The 9,307-nt window shown below is 40.7% G+C and overlaps 1 non-coding gene across 1 annotated transcript; it reads right to left on the reverse strand.

Annotated features, from left to right (window-relative positions):
- Window positions 1-8,471: 8,471 nt before the first annotated feature.
- On the reverse strand, window positions 8,472-8,542 carry TRNAG-GCC (transfer RNA glycine (anticodon GCC)). Its single transcript has one exon. It is a non-coding gene; the product is annotated as a tRNA-Gly (tRNA).
- Window positions 8,543-9,307: the final 765 nt, after the last annotated feature.

A 9,307-nucleotide genomic window follows, 5' to 3' on the forward strand; every position in this document is an offset into this window, starting at 1 on the left:
AAATTTTAAAATGAGAATTTTTACAGTATATCTAAAAAAACTTAACATGTTACAGAAGTGAAGGTATTTTTTATCTCTATTAAACATAAAGAAACGTGTGCTTTTAGTTTTCGAAAATACCACTTGGGTGGAGGGGGGTGGTAAAAGTGACTGAAAATGGTGTTGAATTATTTTAATTAGGCTACTGATATCACAAAAATGAAGACGTTACAGACGTGAAATTTGATATTTGCAATCTGCTTTAAAAGTAAAGATACACGTATTCTCGGAAAATCCAATGAAGGGGCGGGGGGTGGGGGTGGGGGGAAGAATTGAAAAATTAATTGGCTTAATTGTATGAGAATACATACATCTAATAAAAACTAAAGTTGTTACAGACGTGAAAATTCGTATTTGGATCTCCATTAAGAACAAAGAAAAGCGCGTTTTGGTGGGGAAACCATCTTGGAGGGCGGGAGTGTAAAGGAGTTGAATTCCTTTCATGAGGACACATAAATCAAAAACTGAAGAGGTTAGAGTGGTGATAATTGGTATTTAAGAAGATCCTTTACTATTAAAGAAACAAGTATTTTTTGCGGGAAAATTCACTTGGGGGGGGGGGGGAGTATTGTGATATGAAGTGCAGAAAGTAAATTATTTTTATTGGGATACTTATATCTCAAAACTGAAGGTAATAGACGTGAACATTGGTGTTTGGAATCTCCCTTAAACATAAAGAAACAAGCATTCTTTTAATTTGGGGGGGGTGGGTGGCGGTAAATAAACTTAACGGCGGTGGGGTGTAGAAGGAGGTGAGACCAATTGATTTTAGCTGTTATTAATGTACTTATAAGGACCCTCCGTTGCTCAGGCGGCAGCGCGCCGGCCTCTCACAGCTGGGTTCCGTGGTTCAAATCCCGGTCACTCCATGTGACATTCGTGCTGGACAAAACGGTGGCGGGACCGGTTTTTCTCCGGATACTCAGGTTTTTCCTGTCATCAGCCATTCCAGCAACACATAATAGTAATAATAATAATAATAATCCGGACCGTCGTCAAATGTGCGGACCGCGCTGGAAACGGCTCCTGGACGGGTAATGACTAAGAATGCAGTCCGGCCGCGGGTTCAGTGCCGCCAAGGCACCCAATATGACACCACGCCGGATCTCCTGAAGGATTTTATCCATATTAAAAATGATTAACCGAAAAGATGGCAAAGATTTACGGGCCCAACTGACCGGGAGGAATACCTGAGCCTAACCCGGGAAGTACGAAAACGATTGCTGGAAAGGAAGATTTAAAAATGGGAGGAAACGTGCCGTAAAATAATAGAAAACCAGTCAGATCGGGAATTTTGGTGGATTCTCGCAGAAAACGAGTCAGATCGCGAATTTCGGCGGATTATATATCTAAAACAATAAGCATTCAATTATAAATTTCAGTATAATACCGTAGCGAAGCACGGGTATCTTGCTAGTCTATATATATAAAATAACTTGTCCTGACTGACTGACTGACTGACTGATTCATCATCGCCGAGCCAAAACCGCTGGACATAAATGAGTGAAAGTTTGGGCATAGATTCATATTACGATGTAGGTGCTCGCTAAGAGAGGATTTTTGGATATTCCGTCGCTAAGGGGGTAAAAAGGGGGATGAAATTTAAAATTGAGCGTGTCTATATCTCGAAACTTTGAAAGTTTACAGATGTAAAACTTGGTATTTAGAATCTTCTTTATAAATAAGGAAACACGTATTTTTTTGTTTTGAGAAAATCCCAATAGGAGGGGTAAAAGAGGGTGAAAAAGGGGTTGAATGCCTTTAATCAGGATACCGGTACTCATATCTCAGAAACTGTACAGACCTGAAAACCGATAGTTTTGATCTCTTTTACAAATAAAGAAAAACGTATTTTTTTGTTTTTGGAAAATCCAATTAATGGGAGGGTGAAAAGGGGGGTGAATTTTTAAAATGAGAGCATCTATATCTCAAAACTTCTAAAGTTTACAGATGTAAAAATTGGTATTTAGAATCTTCATTAAAAATAAGGAAATACGTATTTTTTTGTTTTCGGAAAATCCCAATAGGAGGGATGAAAATGGGTGAAAAATGGGTTGAATGCCTTTAAAGAGAATACTTATATCACAGAAACCGAAGATATTACAGACCTCATAATTGGTACTTTTGATCGCTTTCAAAAATAAAGAAACACATATTTTTTGTTTTTGGAAAATCCAATTAATGCGAGGGCGAAAAGGGGGTGAATTTTTAAAATAAGTGCATCTATATCTCAAAAGTTTTAAAGTTCAGAGATGTAAAAATTGGTATTTAGAATCTTCATTAAAAATAAAGGAACACGTATTGTTTGTTTTTTGAAAATCCCAATAGGAGGGGTGAAAAATGGGTTGAATGCCTTTAAAGAGAATACTTATATCTTAGAAACTGAAGATATTACAGACCTGAAAATTGGTATTTGGGATCTACTTTAAAAATAAAGAAACAGGTATTTTTCGTTTTGGGAAAATCCAAATAATGGGGGTGAAAAGGGGGGATGAAGTTTTTAAAATGAGTGTATCTATATCTCAAAACTTTTAAAGTTTATAGATGTAAAATTTGGTATTTAGAATCTCCTTTAAAAATAAAGAAACACGTATTTTTTTTGTTTTCGTAAAATCCTAATAGGAAGGGCGGAAAATTGTGAAAAAGAGGTTGAATGCCTTTAATGAGGCTACTTATATTTCAGAACCTGAAGATATTACAGACCTGAAAATTGGTATTTGGGATCTACTTTAAAAATAAAGAAACAGGTATTTTTTCGTTTTTGGAGAATCCAAATAATCGGGGGTGAAAAGGGGGGGTGAATTTTTAAAATGAGTGTGTCTACATCTTAAAACTTTAAACGTTTACAGATGTAAAAATTGGTGTTTAGAATCTCCCTTAAAAATAAAGGAACACGTATTTCTTTGTTTTCTCTAAATCCCATTAGGAGGGGTGTAAAAGTGTGAATAATGGATTGAATGCCTTTAGTGAGGATACATATATCTCAGAAACTGAAGATTTTACCGAACTGAAAATTTGTAAATGGGATCTCCTTTAAAAATAATAAAACATCCATATTTTACCTTTTGGAAAATTCAATTAATGGCGGTTAAATAGGAGTGACAAATTGGGGTGAATTTTTTGAAAGACTATATCTACAGAATACCTGAGAAGCGTAAAATGTTACAGACGTAAAAAGTGGGTTTTTGGAATCTCCTGTAAGTGTAAAGAAACATAGGTGATTTCTTTTTGGAAACTCCACTTAAGGGGAACTAAAAAGGAGGTGAAATTTTAAAATGAGAATTTCTACAGTGTATCTCAAAAACTTAACATGTTACAGAAGTGAAAAATGTTCATTTTTAATTCTATTAAAAATAAAGAAACGTGTATTTTTAGTTTTCGGAAATACCACTTGGGTAGTGGGTGGGGGGGGGGGGTAAAATTGACTGAAAGTGGTGTTGAATTATTTTAATTAAGCTACTGATATCTCAAAAATGAAGATGTTATACACGCGAAGTTTGATTTTTGGAATCTGCTTTAAAAGTAAACAAACACGTATTCTCGGAAAATCCAATGAAGGGGGTTTGGGGGGTTAAAGGATTGAAAAAATTAATTGACTTAATTGTATGAGAATACATACATCTAATAAAAACTAAAGTTGTTACAGGCGTGAAAATTTGTATTTTGATCTCCTTTAAAAACAAAGAAAGGCGCGTTTTTGGGGGGGAAACAAGCTTGGGGGGGGGCGGGAGTGAAAAGGAGTTGAATTCCTTTCATGAGGACACATAAATCAAAAACTGAAGAGGTTAGAGTGGTGATAACTGGTATTTAGAAGATCCTATCCTATCAAAGGAACAAGTATTTTTTTCCTTAATATCACTTTGTGAGGGGGGGGGGGTAGTGTGAAAGGAAGTTAAAAAAAGTGAATTACTTTTAAGGGGATACTTATATCTCAAAACTGAAGGTAATAAACGTGAACATTGGTATTTGGAATCTCCATTAAACATAAAGAAACACGCCTTCTTTTAGTTTTCTTTTTTTTGGGGGGGGGGTAAATAAACTTAACGGCAGTGGGGTGTAAAAGAAGGTGAGACCAATTGATTTTACTGTTCATAATGTACTTATAAGGAACCTCCGTTGCTCAGGCGGCAGCGCGCCAGCCTCTCACAGCTGGGTTCCGTGTTTCAAATCCCGGTCACTCCATGTGACATTCGTGCTGGACAAAATGGAGGCGGGACAGGTTTTTCTCCGGATACTCCGGCTTTCCCTGTCATAATTCATTCCAGCAACACTGTCCAATATTTCATTTCATTTGTCACTCATCGATCATTGCCCCAGAGGGGAGCTTCGGCAGCCGGCACAATTCCTATTGTCGCCGCTAGATTGGGCTTTATTCATTCCATTCCTGATCCTGTCGAATGATAGGAAACAGGCTGTAGACTTTCGATGTACTTATTCTGATCATAAACCGATCATTTTTAATCTCTCCTGGGTTCTTTTTCAACAGCCATCTTTTCCTTCGGAGAATGTTCTTAGATTACAGTAGATTCTCCTGGCATATAAATAAAAATTTAAACACATTTGAAATAAACGGTAGGAATGAGATTGGCCATCAAATTGTTCCCCTCTATAATAAGGTCAATAATACACGGAGGTATGTCATTCGTATCGCCAGAAATCCCGCACACTTGGCTACGCGCGACAATGGTGCTGGTCACATTGTCAACAGTGACAATGGCAGCAGATGTAATTTACCGCCAAGTAGCGGTCTTGCATATTGCTGTGGGGTCCAGAACATATAATAATAATAATAATAATAATAATAATAATAATAATAATAATAATAATAATAATAATAATAATAATAATAATAATATTCTGGACCGTCGTCACATGTGCCGCCCACGCTGGAAACGGGTCCTGGACGGCTAATGACTAAGAATGCAGTCCGGCCGCGGGTTCACTAGGCTACCGCCAAGGCACTCAAGAAGACGCCACGACAGATCCCCTGAAGGATTTGATCCATATTAAAAATGCTTATAGGAAAAGATGCCAAAGATTTAGGGACCCAACTAACTGGGTGGAATACCTGGACCTAGCCCGGGAAGTACGAAATCGATTGCTGGAAAGAAAGATTGAAACATGGGAGGAAACTTGCCGTAACCTATTAGAAAACGAGACAGATCGCGAATTTTGGCGGATTCTCGCAGAAAAGGAATCAGATCGCGAATTTCGGCGGATTATATATCTAAAACAATAAGCATTCAATTACAAATTTCAGTATAATACCGTAGCGAAGCACGGGTATCTTGCTAGTATATACATAATAGTCATACTCCGCGTGTTCGTGAAGTAAAGAGTGCATTTGAATCTGAAAGTGTATACAGATATATCAGTCTCGTCAATGTGCATGATTCTCCACTTTCGAAGGCGTAGAAGCTCGTGGTGCACCCCTACACGAATCCCTTCAGTTAATTCAAAACACCCGTTAGTACTTTAAATGGAATCCGTGGTGAAATTGTAGAAAAGGTTAAAAGGAAACTCAGAGCGGTGATGGACTTAAACCCGAGACTGAAGAAGATTGAATCCGAAACCAACTATAAAACACTGCTGACAGTGTACAAATATTGACCAGTTACGTCCGTCGACGTAGAAGAATCATTTTCAACGTATAAATTAATTCTGTGCGACAACAGAAACTAAAAGCATTGAACAAAACTGTAACTTCGACAATCTACAGCCATTCAACATTTCCAAGGATTGAAATACGTTTATCAATTTAAAACTGAGTTAAAATGTAATAATGCGTTCGGGAAGCGTTTTTCTTTTATTTCCATTCATATTTTCGTGAATTTTGTCAATTTCTTTAGTGCAATAAGCATGCATAATTTTGCATTTGAGTGCATATGAATCCGGCCCCTACTAATCACACTAAATACTACACCACATAGGCAGACTTATTCCGTACATATGCATTTATATGCTCTATAAAACTTAGATAGTCGATTTCAAATGGTTGAATCGCCTTTATTTCTAATGGTATAAATGATAAATTCGCCGTTTAGTTCTTAATGCAATTGCCTATTTTCTTTCTAGAGCAGCAACAGCTCAATTCTTGAGTATTCATTTTGTGTCTAGTTCACAATATCGAATGTAAAAACAAACTATTACGCATCGGGCGGAAATTGCACCCGGGCCGCCCGCGTGGCAGATGAGCATTCTACCACTGAACTACCGATGCTCCAAGTAACGTGTCTTCTCCCAGCGGTGTTAGCTTTCCTCACGCGGTAACCTAACCCAATAAACATGACATAATGGTCTGTGCTATACCAGAGATCTATACTGACAGGCTCCCGCCATCTAGATTTTACTCGCAGTGAACTATTTACAGAATATCACGAGTGCTCCCGAAATATCCTTGAAGCGTCTTGTAGATCCCCTACACCGACCAACTTCCTACATAAAACTCTGCAGTATGCTACCCCCATTGCCCCGGTTTGATTCCCGTCTCCGCCCCGAAGTTACTTTGCTGTCTATACAAATAGTGAATTACCGTAATTGTTGTTCAAGCTGGGTAATTATCATGCGGATAAAGTGAAGCCCATGTAGACCAGTGGAAACACTCGAGCAGGTCTATTGAGACTCGGTTATCGCCCTTATTTTACTTCTCTTTAATGACGTTTATTATTATTAATATGGTGGGGCTTCTAATGCGCTAAACTACATTCTATTAAACAACTACACAATTAATTTTATTATATCATATAGTTTATCATGGGGAAAAACGGTGGAAAAAGAAGAAGAGGGAGAAGGAGAGGGCTGGGTGTATGAGTCGCCATCATCATTTCATCCTCATCACGACGCGCAGATCGCCTACGGGAGTCAAATGAAAAGTATTGCAACTCCCGGTACTAAGCCATACGCTATTTCCGTTTACAGCAAATTGGTACAAAAAAAGAAAATAAGAAAAGATGTGCAATAAAACCAGGAATATGCCACCGTTTAACTCTTTCTGTGTGTATTTATAGCTATTGAATATATTTTCTGTATATACAGTTTGTTGCTTTCCCTTTGTACAATACGTGTAGCAGTCCCCATTCGTACGTTACTCATCATCATCATCATCATCATCATCATCATCATCATCATCATCTGTTTACCCTCCAGGTTCGGTTTTTCCCTCGGACTTAGCGAGGGATCCCACCTCTACTACCGCCTCATGGGCAGTGTCCTGGAGATGCAGACTCTTGGTCGGGGGATACAACTGGGGAGTATGACCAGTACCTCGCTCAGGCAGCCTCACCTGCTATGCTGAACAGGGGCCTTGTGGAGGGATGGGAAGATTGGAAGGGATAGGCAAGGAAGAGGGAAGGAATAGGCCGTGGCCTTAAGTTAGGTACCATCCCGGCATTTGCCAGGAGGAGGAGTGGGAAACCACGGAAAACCACTTCCAGGATGGCTGAGGTGGGAATCGAACCCACCTCTACTCAGTTGACCTCCCGAGGCTGAGTGGACCCCGTTCCAGCCCTCGTACCACTTTTCAAATTTTGTGGCAGAGCCGGGAATCGAACCCGGGCCTCCGGGGGGTGGCAGCTATTCACGCTAACCACTACACCACAGAGGCGGACTAGTGCATATATGCATGCATATTTTTGCAGTTTTGAGTGCATATGAATCCGGAACCTACTAATCACACTAACTACTACACCACAGAGGCAGACGTATTCCGTACATATGCATTTATATGCTCTATAAAACTTAGATAATCGATTTCAAATGGTTGAATCGCCTTTATTTCTCATGGTATAAATTTAAGTCCGCCTCTGTGGTGTAGTGGTTAGCGTGATTAGCTGCCACCCCCGGAGGTCCGGGTTCGATTCCCGGCTCTGCCACGAAATTTGAAAAGTGGTACGAGGGCTGGAACGGGGTCCACTCAGCCTCGGGAGGTGAACTGAGTAGAGGTGTGTTCGATTCCCACCTCAGCCATCCTGGAAGTGGTTTTCCGTGGTTTCCCACTTCTCCTCCAGGCGAATGCCGGGATGGTACCTAACTTAAGGCCACGGCCGCTTCCTGCCGTCTTCCTTGCCTATCCCTTCCAATCTTCCCATCCCTCCACAAGGCCCCTGTTCAGCATAGCAGGTGAGGCCGCCTGGGCGAGGTACTGGTCATACTCCCCATTTGTATCCCACGACCAAGAGTCTGAAGCTCCAGGACACTGCCCTTGAGGCGGTAGAGGTGGGATCCCTCGCTAAGTCCGAGGGATAAACCGAACCTGGAGGGTAAACAGATGATGATGATGATGATAAATTTAAAAATACGCCGTTTAGTTCTTTCTAGTCCTAAAATTCTAACACAAATGCCTATTTTCTTTCTAGAGCTGCAACAGCTGAATTCCTGAATACTCATTTTGTGTCTAGTTTACAATATCGAATGTAAAAATAAATGAAGTATTATGCATCGGCCGGGAATCGAACCCGGGCCGCCCGCGTGGCAGGCGAGCATTCTACCACTGAACCACCGATGCAGCGAGCAACGTGCCTTCTCTCTGCTGTGTTAGCCTTCCACACGCGGTCACCTAACCCAGCAAAACATGATATAATACTTTGCCAACAATGACAGGCGCCCGCAATCTATATTTTACTCGCAGTGAACTCTTTACAGAAGATCACGAGTGCTCCCGAAATATCCTCGAAGCATCTTGTACATCCCCTACACCGACCAACTTCCTACATAAGCCTCTGCAGTGCGCCACCCCCACTGCCCTGGTTTGATTCCCGGCTCCGCCCCGAAAATTTTGAATAGTGGTACGAGGATTGGAGCTCGGCCTCTGGAGGTAAACTGAGTAGAGGGGGTTCGATTCCTACCTCAGCCATCCTCGAAGTGGTTTGTCGTGGTTTCCAATTCTCCGGAAAAATGCTGAAATGGGCCCTGCCGCTTCCTTCCCTCTTCCTTGCTTATCCCTTACAATCTTACAAAGCTCCTGTTCAGCGTATCAGGTGAGGTCGCCTGGAAGACGTAGTTGTACCCCCCACCTAATGTCTCACGATCAAGGACACTGCCCTTGAGGCGGTAGTGGTGAGGTCCCAGGCTGAGTCCTGGATGTTAAACAGATAATTACATGAAATGATGAAATGCCATTTTTAAATTTCATTTCGTGTGGGTATTTCTTTGAGTGCAGCCCTTGTACGGCAGACCCTCCGATGAGGGCGGGCGGCAGCTGCCATGTGTAGGTAACTGCGTGTAATTGTGGTGGATGATGGTGTTATGTGTGGAGAATGAGTTGCAGGGA

The sequence above is a fragment of the Anabrus simplex genome, chromosome 1 (genome assembly GCF_040414725.1).
Source record: "Anabrus simplex isolate iqAnaSimp1 chromosome 1, ASM4041472v1, whole genome shotgun sequence".
Lineage (NCBI taxonomy): Eukaryota > Metazoa > Arthropoda > Insecta > Orthoptera > Tettigoniidae > Anabrus > Anabrus simplex.